General features: G+C 37.7%; 1 protein-coding gene across 7 annotated transcripts in view; it reads right to left on the bottom strand.

The window, feature by feature from the left end:
* DLGAP1 (DLG associated protein 1) overlaps positions 1 to 22,006 on the bottom strand; it is a 1,399,633-nt gene that overhangs the window by 899,232 nt on the left and 478,395 nt on the right. For 6 of the 7 annotated variants that reach the window (XM_084964262.1, XM_084964267.1, XM_084964271.1 and 3 more), the window contains one exon: positions 21,036 to 21,193. The exons of the other annotated variant lie outside the window; for it this stretch is intronic. The gene's annotated coding sequence lies outside the window, so the exon portion shown is untranslated. The remainder of the gene's footprint in view (positions 1 to 21,035; positions 21,194 to 22,006) is intronic. 7 annotated transcript variants of the gene reach the window in all.

The raw sequence follows: 22,006 nt of genomic DNA, 5'->3' as shown, positions 1-22,006 counted from the left end.
AGCTGGATCATAAAAGGTACTCAAAATTCATATGCACAGGTGCAAACACAGGCTTTGTATTAATTGTTTAATGTTCAAAGGAAAAGAGATGGACACTTTATGATATTCATATGTGAACAAAATGCACTTTTCATTATTGTAAGAGACCTTTAGAATTTATTTCCTCAATAACAAGTGTTTAACCCTAGAAATTATGATGACCGTGGCTAAATTGAAGATCCTGTTAAAGATTTAAATTCTTAGTTCCCTGGGGCCCTGCACTCCCTAACCTGTGATCCTCACCCAACAGTTGTGGGATTGGCCACAGGAATCACTATTTCTTGTGAGCACCCTATGTGATTCTTTTGCCCATGGTCCTGGGATTACAATTTGAGAAAAGGCCGCCACAAGCATGGGAGGAAAACATTTTTCTAGATCATTTAGTGATTTTCTTCTTTAGTAGCAAACTTCCAATTTCTAAAAATAGTCATTATATTTGCCCACTTTTTTTTTTTACTAATAACGATAATCATTAGTAATTTGAGTAACCCAGTTAATCAAAAAATGTTGAAAGAAATTCCAGATGTACAGATGTAGAAACTTGGCATTCATGTGCTTATCTTTTTTTTTTTTTTTTTTTTGGCCATGCCTGCAGCATGCAGAAGTTCCGAGGCCTGAGATCAAACACCCACTGGAGAAGCAACCTGAACCATAGCAGTAAAAAGGCCAGATGCTTAACCCAGGTACCAGGCAACACTGCCTATCCAATTTTCAAAAATCTTCTACCACTGTGATTTTTTAAAACAAACTTTTAATTCTGGAACAGCTTTAGGTTTATAGAAAACTTGCAGAAATAGTACAGAACATTCTAATATGCCCAAACCCAGTTTTCCCTATTATTCATATCATCCATTAGTATGGTACATTTGCTCAAATAATCAACCTATTTTGACATATTAACACCAACTAAAGTGCAGACTTACTTTGTATTTACTTAGTGTACTTTTGGGTCCAGAATCTCATCTAGGATCTGGCATCACCTTTAGTTGGTCTTAGGTCTCTAGGCTCCTCATGGTTGTGACGGCTTCTCAGATTTTTCCTTGGTTTTGATGACTTTGAGGAGTATTGGCCAGTGTTGTAGGATTCTCCTCTATGGGAATTTGTCTGATGATTTTCTCATGATTAGAATTGGGTTATTCATTTTGGGGAGGAAGATCACAGAGTGAAAATGCTATTCTCACCACCCCTCATCAAGAATATATTCTATTAAATTGACTTGTTACCATCGATGTCATCCTTGGTCATCTGGCTGAGGAAGTGTTTGTCAGACTTCCTTCCCACTATAAAGCTGCACTGTGTTCCTTTCCAGACTGGAAGTTTCCTGTGGAAGGAAGTCCCTATATCCAGCCCAGATTGAAGAAGAACAGCAAATCTGCATAAACTACTTAGAATTTTTCTGTCCAGGAAATGTCTATCCACTTCAACTCATTTAATTATTCTATCCACATAGATTCATGAAAAATTATTTTCTACTTCTGCCTTCTATAGGTTTTGAATGATCCAATGCTACTTTATTCATTTTGTGCTCAGATTGTTCTAACTCCTGTATCCTATTGATGTCCTTCCATCGATGTGGACTGTGGGGATTTGGTTGTTTTGGGGGTACTGTCCCTTTGGGGGACAGTTTTTGACACTAAAAGATGCTCCAAGCACTTCTCGTATACTTCCTGCCCCAAGCCTGGAATCAGCTGTTTCTCCAAGGATCCCAGTTTCTTTTATCAGTGAATAATATTAGAAAGCAAGATGTGGGCTCTAGGTGTGCTCTTTGCCTCTTGGGTATCATTTCTTATAGGCTCTCTCAGCTGACACAATAAAGAAATACATGTGTGTATACTAACCTGTGTATATGCACATATCTCTACTTTTTTTTTCTTTTTACAGCCGTCCCCTGAGGCATATGTAAGTTCCCTGGTCAGGGGTTGCATCAGAGCTATTTTCTCCATACCTTTATTATTTATAGACTTTTTGATGATGGTCATTCTGACTGGTGTGAGGTGACACCTCATTGTAGTTTTGATTTGCAGGCTTTTTAAAAATAATAATTAGTATAAGTTCTGAGTTTAAATCCTCAAGTAGCTGCAAGAATTGGTGACACGCTGCTAGAACTGACTTTAGATTGACTGTTGGGCCAACACTGAATAAAATTGTGAAATTTTTAACTTTTTAATCTGTGCTCCTCCCATCCTCAAATTCTTCACTTTTTTCTCAAATATTCAGTTAAAATATCAGCCCTTACTCCTTCCTAGTCAAACTTTGTTTTCAGAGACTTGCTTCATGCTAAATTACAAATAATAACTAACAAAGGAGAATATTATGTCCTTCTAGGATTATTTAGATTTTAATAAGAATTCACATTTTATGAACCCTTAGAATTCATATGAATTCCTGTTAGAATGTTCTGTACTATTTTTGCAATTTTTTTGGTTTATGCCAAAAAAAAGTGAAGCTTTTGCTAAAGTTTCATGGTAGCTAGAGGCTTTTTGTCACCTCTAAAATTGCCTCATGTGGAGTTCCCATTGTGGCCCAGTGATAACGAATCCGACTAGTATCCATGAGGACACAGGTTCAATCCATGGCCTTGATCAGTGGGTGAAGGATCAGTGTTGCTCTGAGCTGCACTATAGGTTGCAGACGAGGCTCGGATCTGGCATTGCTGTGGCTGTGGCATAGGCCAACAACTGCAGCTACAATTGGACCCCTAGCCTGGAAACTTTCATATGCTGCAGATGCGGCTCTTAAAAAAAAACAAACAAACAAACAAACAAAAAACACCTAAATAAATAAATAAGTAAATAAGTAGGTAAATAAATAAATAAATAAATAAATTGCCTCACGCAACAAGTTGTCTGCCTTAAGCCAGTTGTAGTTAAGTTTACTTTCATGACAGTGAATTACTTGGTTAAAAAATGTTTCCTCTTTTCTATTTCATTTTGGTTTAGTTTTGGAAGATGGTACTTTTCTATGAATTTGTCCATTTCTTCTAGGTTTTCCATTTTATTGGTATATAGTTGCATATAGTAGTCTCTTATGATCCTTTGTGTTTCTGTGATGTCCATTGCTACTTCTCCTTTTTCATTTCTAATTTTATTGATTTGAGTCTTCTCTCTTCTTTTCTTAATAAGTCTGGCTAAGGGTTTATCGATTTTGTTGATCCTTCCAAAGAACCAGCTTTTCGTTTCATTGATCTTTTCTATGGTTTTCTTTGTTTGTATTTCATTGATTTCTGCTCTGATATTTATGATTTCTTTCCTTCTACTAACTTTAGGTCTTGTCTGTTCTCTCTCTAGCTGCTTTAGATGTAAAGTTAGCTTGTTTATTTGAGCTTTTTCTTGTTTTCTGAGGTGGGCTTGTATTGCTATAGACTTTTCTCTTGTGTTGCATCCGATAGGTTTTGGAGTGTCGTATCTTTGTTGTCATTTGCTTCTAGGTTTTTTAATTTCCTCTTTGATTTCTTCAGTGATCCATTGGTTGTTTAGTAGCATGTTGGTTAGTCTCCATGTGTTTGTGTTTTTTGCAGTTTTTTTCTTGTTGATTTCTAGTCATATAGCATTTTGGTTGGAAAAGATGCTTGATATGATTTCAACTTTCTTAAAGTTACCAAGGCTGGATTTGTAGCCCAGGGTGTGATCAATCTTAGAGAATGTTTCATGTGCACTTGAGAAGAATGTGTATTGCATTGCTTTTGGATGGAATGTCCTATAAAAATCTATCAAGTCCATCTGGTCTTAGAGGAAAACATAGGCCTTAGAGGAAAACATAGGCCAAACACTCTCCGACATAGGAGTTCCCATTGTGGTGCAGTGGTTAACGAATCCAACTAGGAACCACAAGCTTGTGGGTTTGATCCCTGGCCTTGCTCAGTGGGTTAAGGATCTGGTGTTGCCGTGAGCTGTGGTGTAGGTCGAAGATGAGGCTCAGATCCCACATTGCTGTGGCCCTGGCATAGGCTGGCAGCTACAGCTCCAATTAGATCCCTAGCCTGGGAACCTCCATATGCTGCAGGAGCAGCCATAGAAAAGGCAAAAATACAAAACAAACAAACAAAAAAACACTCTTCGACATAAACGATAGCAACATCTTCTCAGATCTATTTCTTAGAGTAATGACAGTAAAAACAAAAATAAACAAATGGGACCTACTCAAACTTCAAAGTTTCTGCACAGCAAAGGAAACCCTAAACAAAATGAAAAGACAACCCACAGAATAGGAGAAGATACTTTCAAATGAATCGACTGACAAGGGATTAATCTCCAAAATTTATAAACAACTTCTGCAGCTCCATACCAAAAAAACAAACAACCCCATCCAAAAATGGGCACAAGATCTAAACAGGCAGTTCTGCAAAGAAGGCATACAGATGGCCAAGAAACACATGAAAGAATGTTCAACGTCACTCATTATTAGAGAGATGCAAATCAAAACCACTATGAGGTACCACCTTACACCAGTCAGAACGGCCATCATCAAAAAATCTACAAACAATAAGTGCTGGAGAGGGTGTGGAGAAAAAGGAACCCTAGTACACTGTTGGTGGGATTGTAAATTGGTGCAACCACTGTGGAAAGCAGTATGGAGATTCCTCAGAAAACTAAAACTAGAACTACCATTTGATCCAGCAATCCCACTCCTGGGCATCTATCCAGAGAAAACCATGACTCGCAAAGACACATGTACTCTGATGTTCATTGCAGCACTATTTACAATAGCCAAGACATGGCAACAACCTAAATGTCCATCGATGGAGGAGTGGATCCAGAAGATGTGGTACATATACACAATGGAATATTACTCAGCCATTAAAATGAATGAAATACCAGCATTTTTAGCAACGTGGGTGGACCTATAAATTATCATGCTCAGTGAAGTCAGTCAGACAATGAGACACCAACATCAAATGCTTTCACTGACATGTGGAATCTGAAAAAAGGACAGAATGAACTTCTTTGCAGAAGAGATACTGACTCACAGACTTTGAAAAACTTATGGTTTCCAAAGGAGACAGGTTGGGGAGTATGCGGGGGTGCTCTGGGGTTGTGGGATGGAAATCCTACAAAATTGGATTGTGATGATCATTGTACAACTATAAATGTAATAAATTCATTGAGTAATAAACATAAATAAATTATAGACAAAAAAACATTTTCCTCTTCTTGTATAACCTCAAAAAGCAATTTAGTGTGGGAAAAAAATGTTACAATATAACTATTACTATGGGTTGGAAAATGTTTTATTTATATAATTACAAATCTTTTATAGTAAAAATAAACAATAAATAAGTATTCAAATAATTTTACATACATTTTTTCACAGTCTTTTTTTTTTTTTTTTGCCTTTTGTCTTTTTTAGGGCTACACCAGCGGCATATGGAGGTTCCCAAGCTAGGGATCTAACAGGACCTACAGCTGCCGGCCTACACCACAGCCACAGCAACACCAGATCCGAGCCACGTCTGTGACCTACACCACTGCTCACAGCAATGCCAGATCCTTAACCCACTGAGCAAGGCCAGGGAGCAAACCCGCAACCTCATGGTTCCTAGTTGGCTTCATTTCTGCTGCACCACAACGGGAACTCCCACAATCTATGTTTTCAGAGTTTTAAAAGTTTGTTTATTAATAAGGAGCCTTAGAAAGTCAAATTTTTTAAATTGGAAATACTACTTTAAAATCTTTAGCATTTCCAAAATGTATCCATGATTAAAAGTCCCAAAGAAAGGTAATCTTCTCTCTGAACAAACTTAGGCTGATTATTTCTATATTTTAACTCAAACAACTATTTATAATCCATTTATTAGATGACTGTTTTCTAAACATCAGCATTTGCATTACTCTTATACAGTTTTTATGTGTCCCATCTATACATTTCCTTATTCTATATTTTGTAACCTTTTATTAAATATGTGTATTTAAAATAATTTTGTATCACTACCATGCATTTGAAATGATCTCACTTGCCATAAGTAAAGTGATTATAAATGTAAATATGATTAAAACCAAGCTTTTATGTTAAAGAATATATTAGTAATGCTAAATCTAGTCAATTTGCAAAATTACACAACCAAAATTACATTACTCAGTGGGGAAAAATGATAATGTTTTTGATTAATCAGTGATAAAGGCACATTTGGTTTAGCATAGGTGAAAGTGAGATTTTGAAATAATTTTGCTTTTTAAAGTGTTATATTAATTGGAGAATCAAAACTTTGCACGTGGGATCAGATAGCAAAGTAAACAATTACTTACTTCTCTAATATAATTGGCTGCTGAAGGTTAATGCCTGGAAAGATATGTGACCTGTGTTAGACTTTTATTTTGAATTGTCATTTGAAGTGATTCACAGAATGAATGAATCTAGTTATATTGGTACTTTGCCCACACATGATAAGAAAAGGATTCATCCTCCACTCCTCCACTCAGAAAGTACTTTCTGACTGAGAAAAATGTTTATCAAGGACTTTGTTCGAATATTTCAAGTGCCTTTCTACAATAATTTAAATGGTTCTAAGCAAACTCTTCAAAAAGTTTCATAAACAGTTTAGACAACAAAACATCAACATCATTTTTTCTTTTATTTGTATTAAAATATAGTTGGTTTACAGTGTTGTGTCAATTTCTGCTGTACAGTATCGTGACCCAGTCATACAAATATATACATTCTTTTTCTCATGTTATCTTCCATCATGGTCTATCACAAGTGATTGGATATAGTTCCCTGTGCTGTTCCACAGAATCTCATTGTTTATCCATTCTAAATGTAATAGTTTGCGTCTTTCAACCCCAAACTCCCAGTCCTTCCCATTTCCTCCCCTATCCCCTGGCAACCACAAGTCAGTTCTCCATGTCTGTGAGTCTGTTTCTGTTTTGTAGATAGGTTCATTTGTGCCATATTTTATTTTATTTTACTTTATTTTATTTTGCTTTTTAGGGCCACATCCATGGCGTATGGAGGTTCCCAAACTAGGGTCAAATCAGAGCTACAGCTGCTGGCCTGTGACACACCTGGAGCGATGCAGGATCTGAGACACATTTGCGACCTACACCACAGCTCATGGCAACACCAGATCCTTAACCCACTGAGTGAGGCCAGGGATCTAACTGCAACCTCATGATTCCTAGTCAAATTCTTTTCTGCTATGCCACAAGGGAAACTCCCCTGAGCCGTATTTTAGATTCCACATATAAGTGATATCAAAAGGAATTAAGAAAAGTTACATCAATTTGATCAAGGATGTTTGCATACTTTTAATTATGGGATGCCTACATTCTTTTTGACTTCATACCTAAGCAAGGTTAACCTGTAAAGAAGTTATAGCATCATTAGGAAGCTAACAGTAGTCTAGCTCCTGTGATTCCAGGCCCATGAGAAGCTAGCACTTCACTGCCCTCTTGAATTCAGCCATGTGACTTGCTTTGGTGAATGGAAAGAAGTGGTGCCCAATCCTTATATTTCCTTGCCCCTGCCATGGAAATTGGCAATGATTTGGTGGTGGCACTCTGTCCTATCGGGTTCTAAAGCAAAGGCCACCACTGTGGAGCTGGGTTCTAGCCAAAATGAGGAGGACACAGACTCTGGTTTTGCAAGTCAAGAAGATGGGGTCTACTTACCGCAACAGCTTCATCTAGCCCATCCTGACTAATCCTCACACATTTGAACTTTTTGAGTGAGCAGTTATTTGTGCAAAATTAAATCAATTTGCAAATTTTTCTGTATGTCTTACTGATTAAATATTTCTTCCAGACGAAGTTAAAGTTCTAATTACCCAATAAAATACTGAACACTTTTAAGTGAGAAGCAACATGATTCTGTATGAATTAGCAGACTGTATAATAAGTAGTTTTTGTAAATATTTCCTATCTTTCCACAAAGAGTTAAGAATTTGGAGATCTATCCTTAAAATGAATGAAGATTTTAACAGATTTTAAAATACTTTTCCTAGATAATTGTGTATAACTAATGGGACATAAAATTCCCTATGTGTTCAGTACAGAGTATAATTTACTTCCATTGTAACAACTTAAATGCCTGAAACAAGGTTTCTTAGCCTAAGACCAAATACATCTTTAGTGACATTGCTTAACTCAGTATATCTGTTTAGTCTATGTTACCAGTTGGAAAATTATTTAGAAATCTCTAATCATAGCTATTTTTTATATTTTTAAAATTATTTCCCCAATACAATTTTTTTCTACTGTACAGCATGGTGACCCAGTTACACATACATGTACACATTCTATTTTTACACATTATCATGCTCCATCATAAGTGACTAGACATAGTTCCTATTGCTACACAGCAGGATCTCATTGCTAATCCATTCCAAAGGCAATAATTTGCATCCATTAACCCCAAGCTCCCAATCCCTCCCCCCTTGGCAACCACAAGTCTATTCTCCAAGTCCATGAGTTTCTTTTCTGTGGAAAGGTTCATTTGTGCTGTATATTAGATTCCAGATATAAGTGATATCCTATGGTACTGGTCTTTCTCTTTCTGACTTACTTCACTTAGTATGAGAGTCTCTAGTTCTATCCATGTTGCTGCAAATGGCATTATTTTATTCTTTTTGGAGGCTGAGTAGTATTCCAGTGTGTATATATACCACATCTTCCTAATCCAATCATCTGTCAATGGACATTTGGGTTGTTTCCATGTCTTGGCTATTGTGAATAGTGCTGCAATGAACATGCGGGTGCATGTATCTTTTTAAAGGAAAGTTTGTCCAGGTATATGCCCAAGAGTGGGATTGCTGGGTCATATGGTAGTTCTATGTATAGATTTCTAAGGTACCTCATAGCTATTTTCAATGGTTGAATGAAAAAAACGCCTTCATGGAATTCTTCATTCACTCATATTTGAAAAACAATTGTTCATGAATTGTACTTGGCCACACTTAAGACTGAAATATTTTCTTTGGTTTCTGCCATATCTAGAATTTTAAAATAAACTTTCTGATGAAAGCACTTTATCACTGTATTCATTATATGCCCAAATATGATCTGCATAATTTCTTCCCAGCAAATTTACTAACGAACCTGCCAAAACTTCAGGATGTCTACCTGGCTCTTGTGTTTAAATGTGACACTAAACACAAGTATTCCAAAGATTTTGCATTTGCCCCCATCACAATAGATATTATTGGGACACACTTGAAAGTGCTTGCACTTCATTTCTAATATTTTGATAGTTCTCACTGTGGCACAGCAGGTTAAGGATCCAGCATTTCCACAGCTGCCAATTAGGTCACAGGGGCTTCCTTATGATGGAAATATGTCAAAAAAATTTTTTTTTCATAGATTCCTCTGGATATTCTTTGGAAACTTCAAAATTATACTTGATGTTGATTAGTTTAATTTGTGGCTCTAAAATGATTCAGAATGTAATAGAATAAATTTTTATTGAGGTGTAATCGACATATAACATTACATCAGTTTCAGGTGTACAACATAATGATTCAATGTGTGTATATATTACAATATGATCACATTTAGTCTAGTTAACATTGGTTACAACATATGGCTATACAATTTTTTTCCTTATGGTGAGGTCTTTTAAGATCTATTCTCTTAACAACTTTTAAATTTGCAACACAGTATTATTAATTATAGTCACCATGCAGTACATTGTATTCCTATGACATTTATTTTCTAACTGAGGGTTGGATATTTTGACTCCCTTCATCCACTTTGCCAACCTTCTACCCCCTGTCTGACTGAGCATGGCAACGCGAGATAGGACTCTGGGCTCAGTAGGGACACTGGGATGGGTGGATCTTTCTCTCTGCAAGAAGATCTGCTTCCAGATCTTATCCCCTCATATGGCTTTTCTACATGGTCTTATCACATAGTATGCATATCAAGGAAAACAGATTTCTTAATTGGTGGTTTAGAACTTTTTAAATCACAAAACGTTGAAGGGTTCAGTTCTTCTTAAAGGTTAGGTCTGGAAATGACATAGCATCACTTCTGCCACATCTCATGGGTTAAAGCAACTCACCTAGACTCAGTGTGACAGGTAATGAAAAACAGCTTGAAAATAGGAAGGAAGGAGTTCCCCTCTTGGTGCAGCAGAAACAAATCCGAATAGGAACCATGAGGTTGCAGGTTTGATCCCTGGCCTCACTCAGTGGGTTAAGGATCTGGTGTTGCCATGAGCTGTGGTGTAGGTCACTGATGCGGCTTGGATCTGGCGTTGCTGTGGCTGTGGTGTAGGCCGGCAGTGACAGCTCCGATTAGACCCCTAGCCTGGGAACCTCCATATGCCGTGGGTAAGGCCCTAAAAAGACAAAAGACAAAAAAAAAAAAAAAGATGAAAAAAAAGAAAATAGGAAGGAAGGAAGGGCTCATTGGGGATCATTTTTGTAGACAAGCTGCCATACACATTAATATAAATGTGTCACATACTACTAGACAATGTTTGTTCTCTATATTTCCTAAAATAATATTTTGTTCCACCAGTGGTATGCCAATTACTTTTTGGAAAACATTGGATTATCCATGTTACTACTGTGTTGTATATTTATCTAGAATCATCAAAACTGGAGATAAATATTTGCAGACAATTTTTTTTTTTTTTGTCTTTTTAGGGCCATGCTCACAGCCCATGGACATTCCCAGGATAGGGGTCAAATCAGAGCTGCAGACGCCAGCCTACGCCACAGCCACAACAACACAGATCCAAGGCCCATCTGTCTGTGACCTATACTGCAGCTCATGGCATTGCCAGATCCTCAACCCACTGAGGAGGCCAGGGATCAAACCCACATCCTCATGGATCCTAGTCTGGTTCCTTACCTCTGAGCCACAACAGGAACTCCTTGAGGGCAATTTAAATAGCACAATGTAGCATGAAATATTTGACTATATTTTCAAAGATTTTTACAGTGATTAATGAATTGCTTTTCCTCCCTTCTTGCTTAACATAATACAGAGACTTCTTATTCTAGTCAAAATAGTTTTCTGAAAGCAACATGATAAAGAAGGTTTAGACAGACTGTTAAAGCCTTCAAGAGAGTTCGGGGGCACTTAATAATCTGAAGAGATAGTAGGTGATAGCTGTTGGTTAAGAACAGGGTGGAAAATGTGCATGACAATAACATCTTTATGACAAAGTAATATGCTCTGTACACAGCTTTACAAAATAGGTATGAAATTGCCTGAAGCCCATTTTTCCTGCTGTTTGAAGTAAAATACCATTTTAAAATAAGCTTTATAGAACACAACAAATATGTCAGGTAGCTGAAAGTTAATATTCATAGTATGTCTTCAAAACACATAATTAAGTTTTCCAAAAGTAAATTTTTTTGTAAATAGAGGTGCCAAGTAAGCTATTACTATTGCAAAATATAACTCTTGTTATCTGCTATTGACAATATTGGCTGCAACATTTCACATGACATGATACATATAATTATCCATTTTATAAAGGTGTTTTTTCCTCGAAATCAAGTTACTTATAAACGTTTCTGTATTTAAACATTTAAAAATCTGCATAATTTTGATGTCTAAATATTTCCAATTTTAGTAGTTTTCATAATTCCTTTTTTCTTAAATGAAAAAATTCCTTCTGGGATGTTTTCGTTATCCATTTTTTTCTTCTTTTTTTCTTTTTTCTTCTTAGGGTCACACCTTCAGCATACAGAAGTCCCCAGGGTAGGAGTCACATTGGAGCTGCAACTGCCAGGCTACACCACAGCCACAGCAACACAGGATCTGAGCCGCATCTGTGACCTATGCCACAACTTGTGGCAATGCTAGATCCTTTACCCACTGAGTGAGGCCAAGGATTGAACTCGAATCCTCATGGACACTATGTCAGGTTCTTAACCCTCTGAGCCACAACGAGAACTCCTGGGGATGATTTTAATGCACAGGAAGTAAGTTATTTCAGAACCTAGTTTATTATAGTTTGTAGCATTAAGGCCAAGGTTATTCCTGGCCATAACCGGTAGCAATTGGACCTTTCTTAAACATTTTCTTATTTCTTGTCAGAAAATTCTTTTAACATATACTTGCCTTGTTAAGACACTCACTTTGAAGGTACCAGAAAGAATGACATGTTCAACAGACAGTTCTATGTTGTCACTGATGTAATGTTCACTGTGAGTAGTATGCACTGCACAATCCTCATGCACAGTCACATTCACCTAAAGCAAATGCTATCTCATCCATCCATCTGTTCATTCATTCACTCACAATCATTTACTAAACATGTACTCTAAGTCAAGCACAGTTCGAGGTACTAGGATATTCGAATGCCCAGGATAGCTCACCAATGAGAGGCTCATCTCTTTTGGAAAAATTTAACTGATAATAACTAATAACCGAATGTAAAACAAGGGACTCTCCCATCAATACTGTCTTTCAGAAAAAGTGTTACCATTTTGTGAGTCCTAATAAGGCCTTCCATATTGAGAATACTCTCTCAATGATTTTATTTTGAAAGTTGATGCTTAAGGAAGACACCACCCAAACTATCAATAGTCTTGTTGGCTGTGTGGAGACATCATCAGATAGAAGTAAAACTGGATAAAGAAATGTAATGCAAATTTGCCAGTTATTCCTGGGGGTGTTATCATGGTTTTGAGTGTTAAATGTCATTACAGATAATCTGTTCATCCATCACTTTAGCAAGCAACAGACTAAATAGTTATCTGTATTTACCACAAATATACATCCACAGGAAGTATTAAACAAAGTAAGGAACTGTTAAGGTCTTACTCAAATGGGTTTTTGTGTCCTGAGTCAACTTTTCAGTTAAAATGCTATACTTGGGTCAAAGATCTGTATCTCAACAATAATCATGTTAGATGACTCAAAATATAGATTTAGTGATGATAAAGACACATTTTAAAGAAGGAATGCACTGAGTTAAATAAAACATTTCAGGAAATGTTATAATGAGAAAATACCAGAATGGTCTTTTTTTTTTTTCAGTTTTCGTTGTTTTTAATACTAGGAATTTCATACACCCAGAAAAGTACAATGAAAACATAAAAAGGCATGTGTCCACCATTGAACTCTAGCAAACACTGGCAGTTCACATTCAGGTTCCAAATTACTTCTTAGTTTTATTTATTTATTATTTTTTTGTTTTTATTTTATTTCATTTCATTTCATTTCATTTCATTTCTTTTTATGGCCACATCTGCTGCATACGGAAGTTTCTGGGCTAGGGGTCAAATCAGAGCTGCAGCTGCAGGCCTATACCACAGCCACAGCAATGCCAGATACAAGCTGTGTCTGTGACCTACACCACAGCTCTCAGCAACACTGGATCCTTCACCCACTGAAAAAGGCCAGGGATCAAAACTATATCCTCATGGATACTAGTCAGGTTTGTAACCTCTGAACCACAATGGGAACTCTGAGATTACTTCTTAATTAATGAATGAAGTTAACAGATCATTCAAGTTTTTCTTTCCTAGATCATGCTTTTGGTCTCATATCTAAAAAGTCATCACCAAACCCAAGGTCACCCAGATTTTCTCCTATGTTATATTTTAGAAGTTATGTAGTTTTGCATTTTACATTTAGGTCCATGATCCATTTTGAATTAAGTTTTGTGAAAGGAGAAAAGTCTTCCTGGATTCATTTCTTGAATGTACATGTACAGTTATTACAGCATACCTTATTGAAAATAACACCTTTTCTCCATCAAATTGCCTTTGCTCCTTCATTAAAGATCTATGGACAATTCTGGACTCTATTCTGTTCTATTGACCTAATTGTCTATTCTTTCACCAATACCACATTGTCTTGATTACCAAAGTATTGTACTAAATCCAGGCAGTACTTTGTTAAGGAAGCTCTAAGAAATGGATACAGATTTTGGTGCCAGGAGTGGGATGCTGCTCTAATAAATACCTTAAAATGGTGATATGCTCTGGAATTGAATAATGGGTAGATGCTAAAAGAATTTTCTGATGCATGATAGAAAAATTTAGATTGTCTGAAAGAGATCGATGTTAGAAATATAGACCACTGGAGTTCCTGTTGTGGCTCAGTGGGTTAAGAACCCAACAGAGTGTCCATGAGGATGTGGGTTTGATCTTTGGCCCAGCTCAGTGGATTAAGGATCCAGTGTTGCCTCAAGCTGTGGTGTAGGTTGCAGATGTGGCTCAGACCTGGTATTGTGGTAGCTGTGGCATAGGTTGGCAGCTGCATCTTCAATTTGACCCCTAGCCTAGAAACTTCCATATGCTGCAGGTGTGCCTGTAAAAAGAAAAATAAATAACATTTTTAAAAAAGATACAGACATTACTGCTGATTTTGGTGAGGGCTCAGAAAGAGGTGAGAACTGTAGAAAAAGCTTTTATGTCATGTTCATATATCATCATGAACAAACTATTGCTATGAACGTTCACAGTGCTTCTGGTAATGGCTCAGCTGGAGATGAGCCACATGTTATGGGGAACTGGATCAAAGGTGATACTAGTTATAACATGGAATAGAACTTGACTAACTTGCCTTCTGCTGTCAAGTAAAAAGGAGAATTTGTAGCAATGAACATGGATATTTAGCTGAGGAGATCTCAAAGAGAAGTGTGAAAGGTGCAGCCTGGCTTTTCCTTGCTGCTCAATGTACAATGTTAGTGGAAAGAGATAAATTGAGGAAGGAACTGCCAAGCAAAAAGGAACCAGAATTTGATGGTTGGGGAAGTTCTCAGCCTATTCAGGGAGCTGGAAGTGGAGCCAAGGGTAGATCTGGTTAATCTTTTGGAGAGGAGACTAGGCATGTGACTCATAAGTGCAATCAACCACCTCAGCAGAAATACTGGCAGCTTGGACCAACAGGGGAAGAGATGCATGCCGTGAGGAGATGTGAAGACACAGAGCTGTGAAAACACGGAGATGCACTCCCCTGATGACAGAGACTGGAACTATTCAGATGCAAGCCCGGGACACCAAGGACTCCAGGCAATCACAAGAAGCAAGACTAGAGGACAGGACCTTGATTTTAAAGTTGTAGCCTTCAGAACACTGAGGGAACACATCTTAGTTGTTTGAAGCCCCCTAGTTTGTGGTAACTGGGTATGGCAGCCCTAGGAAACAATGACAGAGGATTTGCCGATGATGAAAAAAATTAGAATTCTTCAGAAAAATAGATTTCGATTTGCAAGCCATTGTGCAAGAGCCTACACATATGAATATCCAGTTGGTACCCAGACTATAACCTCAAGCAACAAAATTTAACTTAAAATCTCACAGAATCAAGAGAAAGTTTGATGTTACTCTTTTTACAATTTTGTGGGACAATGACAGTGATGAAGAATATAGCTTATATTTCATTTCAAATTAAATTAAATTTCACAAAGTATTAATTCCTACCACATATGATATACTCTGACTTGCCTATTTTAGCTTTTTTTTTTTTTTTTGGTCTTTTTTTGCCATTTCTTGGGCCGCTCCCGCGGTATATGGAGGTTCCCAGGCTAGGGGTCGAATCAGAGCGGTAGCTACCAGCCTATGCCAGAGCCACATCAATGCAGGATCCGAGCGGCGTCTGTGACCTACACCACAGCTCACGGCAACACCGGATCGTTAACCCACTGAGCAAGGGCAGGGATCGAACCCGCAACCTCATGGTTCCTAGTCGGATTCGTTAACCACTGCGCCACTACGGGAACTCCTGACTTGCCTATTCTATTCCGTTCTATTCTGTCCCGTTCTGTTGAATACAATTCTATTCTGTTCTTTTTTTTTTTTTGATGTCATAAAAGAGGGCTGACCATGACCAACGAAACTGACTTCATGAATCCATATGGAAATGAGTATGAAAGGAAAACGCTGCTCTACCACTGCCTAACCTTTTCACACTATGACCACAGAGCCATAATTAGTCTCTGAAATTTAACTGAAAAGAAACATCGTTGTATTCTCTTAAATTATGTGTTATTCTTGTCTGTTGTGCTTAATATTATAAATAGTCTTTTAATAGAAAAAATATTGAGGTATGCTCATCAACATGGTACACAAGGCATGGCACCTGCCATGAATAATTTGGCGTATGTTTGCCCATTATTTTCAGGTCCATTATGTAAAAAGAATAGGGAGGTTTTCAATCTGTCCAAGTGTTTATATCTTGGTAAAACTCTCCAATGTGGAAAAATAGATAAGGGAGCAGATAGCCATGTGTTGATGCCATGCATTTCCGGTACAGATTCAGTTCTTGTTTATCAGAGAGAGAGGGGAGGATAAAGCCACTGAAATTAGAGAGAATTTGCATTGGTTTTAAGAGGATGGTGATTGGCAGTGGTAGGACATTGGTGGTAATCTCCTCGTCAGCTATGGATGTTACCATGGACACCAGTGCAGTACAGAAAATTATGAGTGGGAGAAAAAAATGATGGGAACCTAGAATAGTATCTTTACATAAAGTGTATTTCTGAAAGATAATTATTTACTTGCAATTTTCCTATTGAGTTTTTCCTTTGTTTGAATCTCTGATCTCTTTAAATGTCAAAGTCCTTCCTGGGAGAAGCAGAAAAAAGTTATTGATGTAAGTACTATTAACAGCTATTTCCATCCTATTCTATTTTTGTCCCTTCTTTTTTGTCAATTTGTGAAAACCCATAATGTTTACAGAGCTGATTAGAAGACACATGGGCTTTCCTCTGGAATAAACAATCTTACAAATGGTTTGCTCCTTCAGAGTTACGTGATGCTTCTTACGGCGCAAATACAAATTCTGTAATCTTGCTTTTCAAGAAGTGATTTCTACCAGTCATTAAGCTCTGTTTTTTTTTTTTTTCTTTTTGGCCACCTGCACCTGCAGTATGCAGAAGTTCTAGAGCTAGGGATTGAATCTGTGCCACAGTGGTGACCTGAGCCACAGCAATGACAATGCTGGATCCTTAGCTGCTAGGCGACCATGGAACTCCTGATTCAGCTCTATTTTCCAATACTTCATTCATATGTTTACATTTTCATTTATTTCATAGATTAATATTATAAATTATAATGAGATATATGTATATAATACATGTAAAATGCCATGGTATTCACAAATTTACTTTTGTATTCAGAGACCCTGATGAGAAACTTTTCATGTTTTCGGCCTGGGCATGATGAATGTCAGCAGTGTAGCAGTGCCACAGAGCAATGTCACATAGAGAAAAACTGGAACGTCACTAGAACCGAACACGTAACAGTCAGGTCCAATCAGCAAAGAAGAACCAGTAGGTAAGAGGAGAATGCGTGAATGTTTGTGTATGGATTCATTTTAGGGATTTGGCTTACACAATTGTGGGGGCTTATTAAGCATCTCTGTAAGACTGATGCCTCCTCATGTGATGCTAGATCTTGAAGCCAACAAGGCAGGAAGTCAAAAAGAGCACAGATGTAAATGGGTAAGACCAACAGCAAGATGGAATCCATAGGGGTGAGCTGAAAACACACATGGATGGGCTGAACCAATACATTTTTTTCTCTGCCCTTGGGAATGAAAGCAGAAGTCATTCCTTTTGTTATGAAGGAAAGACGTGATACAGGAAGCTAAAAGAGAGACTTAAAGGATGTTCCAGGAAAGGGAAGAACAATTTCAGGCTCAGCTACGGTTTGCCGCCAATGAGGTGGGCCAGCATGTTTGCAAGTACACGTATGGGCTGCCCAACATGGCTGCTTATTTTCTGCCTTCCAGATAGCGAGGGGTGTCCTGTGTGGCTTCCTCTTGTGCCTCAGCTGTCCCTTCCAGGTATGGTTAAAATTTCTCCTCTGTATAGTCCTTTATAGATTACAGTAACAGTTAATCAAGAATTGAACACTTGCTATGCAACAGGTACGTATGTCGTCTCATATAATCCTCAAAAATTTCTTGTGAGGTGAAGTTTACTAACAACCCAGTTTTACAGATGAAGAAACCAAGGCTTATAAAGCTTAATAAATTGACAAGAAGCTATATCACCAAACTATGGACAGAATGGGAATACAGATCTTCATCTAGGACCATGCTCATTCTCTGAACTTCCAAACCATGCCTGGCTTTATTATGCTGCACATGTGAATAAATTCTGATTATTTCTATCTATATTTGCCTGCTTTTTCCAACATGCCAAAAACTCCTTAAAGGCAAGAGAACGTGTTCTCTTTTCTTCTTGTGTCAATTTGTATTTCCTCTTATACTTTTATCGCTCTATAGCCAGTTAATTATTTTGTTTTTCTTTGTCAAAACAGAGAATTAAAATCTAACTTTAAGATAATGTTAGTAAATTATGACAAAATGCTTTTTTATGGCAGTAACTTTGAGGCAAATAACTATGGCTGTAAAAGCATCAGGAAGATTCCAGAAGCTTAACAGAATTTTTAATTGTCTAAAGACGTCTGTCAGGTCTTTGGCATTATAAACTCCCAGCACAGTCTTGTACATAAAACTTCAGCATCCTCGTATTTGATAATGACTGGCCCAGGGCTATCAGCATAATTTCTGGGAAGAAGTTAAGTCTGATGTCAGGCACCAGAGAAGTGCTAACAAGAAGGTCATTTCTCTTCACCCCAAAAACAACAGCCAAAAGAAAATAGACACTTTGGTGATGACAAGATGATAAAGAAACAAAATTAAAAGGAAATTAGGAGGAGGAAAAAAAAACATTGAATAAGCAAAGCAAAACCAAAATAAAAACAGTGGTACCCATATTAGGAAAGGGACCTTCATTATGCGAGAAGGCTTTGCTGACAGCCTTATGTGCACTAAACACATTATTGGAAGAGATGTCATTAGAACTAATTTTCAAAGAGAGCATTTATTAAGTACTAGCTGGGGAAAATTACTGAAAATAGGAAACATTTAAAAATGTTTCTCGGAGTGCCCATCGTGATGCAGTGGTTAACGAATCCGACTAGGAACCATGAGGTTGCCAGTTCGATCCCTGGCCTCGCTCAGTGGGTTAAGGATCCAGCGTTGCCATGAGCTGTGGTGTTTGGTCCCAGATGCGGCTTGGATCCCTCATTGCTGTGGCTGTGGCATAGGCCAGCGGCTACAGCTCCCATTAGACCCCTAGCCTGGGAACCTCCACATGCCGCGGGTGCAGCCCTAGAAAAGACTAAATAAATAAATAAAAGTAAAAAAAAAAAAATGTTTCTATAGGAAAGCAGAGGATTTTTATCATGGATTCTTGATTTGCAACTTTTAAAGTATGAAATGTGTGACTCCAAGAGTGTTTTGAACTCTTCTTAAAAAGCAGGCATTCTACTAGCTTCTGGATACCCAATGGTGACTAGGCTAGGCTCCCTTACCTTACAGAGATAATAGTATAATGGGGACACACCCAAGAAAGAGGTGATTGCACATCAGAGCGAAAGTGCAACCACAGGACAAGACCCAGGAGGGCTAGATCCCGTGTGAAAACTTCAGAGTAGCCTTTCTGGAGGTTACGGGGCAAGGAGGATGGGTAGAATTTAACTAAAGAAAAGAGTCTAAGAATAGGAAAGAATATTTAAAGCCAGAAAACAGCACACAAAATGACAGGAAGTGAGAGAAAATGTGGCATATTCTGGGAACAGCAGTCCCTACCAACTGAAAGTTCACATTTTAGAAATGTATTGTGGATGGCAAACCATGATTGGCATAGGCAAGGTCTCACTAAAAGTCCCAAATAAATGAGGGAATCTGTCTATGCTCCGGAAGGTGTCTTCTAAAAGCAAGCAACGAATTGGAATTAAGCCTCTACTCCAGTGTCGCTTGAGTATTCCGTTTATCTGGAAATATATCGATATGTATTTCCAGATCAAATATATATATATATTTATATATATAATATTAATATTATAATAACATATTTATAACATATATGTAATTGCCTTTTTAGGACCACAGCTGCAGCATGTGGAAGTTTCCAGGCTGCCAGCCTACATCACAGCCACAGCAATGCCAGATCCGAGCCATGCTGTGAACTACACCATAGCTCACTGCAACCCCAGATCCTTAACCCACCAAGCGAGGCCAGGGATCAATCCCACATCTTCATGGATACCAGTAGGGTTCATTACCACTGAGCCACATCAGGAACTCCTGGAAACATTTTTTTTTTTAACTTTTGTCTGTTGAGGCCCTCACCTGCAGCATATGGAGGTTCCCAGGCTAGGGGTCAAATTAGAGCTATAGCCGCTAGCCCTACACCACAGCAATGCCAGATCTGAGCTGTGTCTGAGACCTACATCACAGCTCACGGCAATGCCAGATCCTTAACCCACTGAGCAGGCCAGGGATCGAACCTGCAACCTCATGGTTCCTAGTCGGATTTGTTTACACTGCACCACAACAGGAACTCTTTTTTTTTTTTTTTTTTTTGGAACTCCTGGAAATATTTTTGAGTTATGTTTCTCCTAAGTTTATTATCCCATGTACTTTACCTTCTATACCTAATTGTGAAAGTTTGGAATTAGTCCTATTGCACTTACAACCTGTTTATTTTTTTTGCAATCATTGACAGATCCTCATTGGTATTTTTATAAGCCATCACAGAACTGAAGTGCCTGCCTTCTAAGTCTTTTCTTTAATCAGACAATGAGACTATTTTCTGCATTCTTCCTTTGAGAAGTAACTCCATGTGGTCTTCAAAGTGGAGGGAAGTGATGCTTCTGTATTATTTTTCTTTAGAAGGACTCAACTTTATAAATCATGAAGTAATACATTAAAAATATTTTTGCAAGTATACATAACTGTACCCAAATCAACAAAGGATCACTGCACAGTTTGGTTAGAGCAGATGATAAAGTGAATGTCAAGAGATGAAGATGAATGGGGTGGGGGAGAAAGTTACAAAGCCTTTTCATGCTCAGCAAAAGAGCCTGAGATTTATACTGAAAGTGATGGTTAAGAGCTAAAATGATGGAGCTCCCAGGACTGTGGGTTAAAGGATCTGAGGTTGCCGTAGCTGTAGCGCAGGTCACAACTGCAGCTCAGATCTGATCCCTTGCCCAGGAACTCCATATGCCATGGGATAGTCAAAAAAGAAAAAAGTAATAGCTCAAAAGATTCGATTAAGTCAGCATCATGAAACATTACCTGGTGACTTTGGGGTTTGTGGATTTGAAATGACTGAAATTGAACACAGGCCAGCCAGCAGGTTTTGATGATGATGATCAATCAGGAAAACAGTCAGGAGACGGTGATAGCTTCAACTAGGGAAAGGCCAATGCAAGATGCAGATGTACTTTCATTACCTGAGGAAGTGGATTAAGAAAGACATTGTTGCAATTTATGTCAAAAAGTGATCTGCCTAAGAATCTGCCTTCCTCTAAGAATTTTACGCTGTCTGGTCTTATGTTCGGTCTTTAATCCATTTTGTGTTTATGTTTGTGCATGATGTTAGAAAGTGTCCTAATTTCATTCTTTGACATGTAGCTAGCTGTCCAGTTTTCCTAGAACCATTTAGTGAAGAAGCTGTCTTTTCTCCATTGTATCTTCTTGCCTCCTTTATCATAGATTAATTGACACACTAGTGTATATAAAATAGACAGGTGACAAGGACCTACTGTATAGCACAGGATAATCCACTCAATACTGTGTAATAACCTATATGGGAAAATAATCTAAAAATGAAGGGATGTATATATATATGTATAAGTGATTTACTCTGCTGTACCCCTGAAACAAACACAACTTTCTAAGTCAACTATACTCCAATAAAATTTTTTTAGATGTAGATGTGTTTGAGTTACATTCAAATAGGACCATCAGCAAAACTAGGGGATTAAATGTGGGATGTGAGTTAGAAAAGGGAGTAATATTGAAGATCAAGTTATTCGCTTGCACAGTTAGGTGTATTATCAGGTCATAGAATGAGAACAGAATCACAGCAGCTGGATAGAGCACAGTCATTGAGCAACTACTATGTTTGTTTTTCAAACTTTATCTTAATTTTTCTAATAACTCAAATAAGGAAACTGAGCCTCAGAGAGTTTATTTAAATAATATGTTCAATGAGACATGATGGTAAATTGGGTAAATGAGATTCAAACTCAAAAGTCCAGCCT

The sequence above is a fragment of the Sus scrofa genome, chromosome 6 (assembly GCF_054392235.1).
Source record: "Sus scrofa isolate SSC_HxYL_T2T_F1_AM1 chromosome 6, Sscrofa_HxYL_maternal_Yorkshire_Landrace_v2.0, whole genome shotgun sequence".
In the NCBI taxonomy this organism is placed as follows: domain Eukaryota; kingdom Metazoa; phylum Chordata; class Mammalia; order Artiodactyla; family Suidae; genus Sus; species Sus scrofa.
Note: the sequence above shows the minus strand (reverse complement) of the source record. Positions and strands in the feature narration are given on the sequence as shown.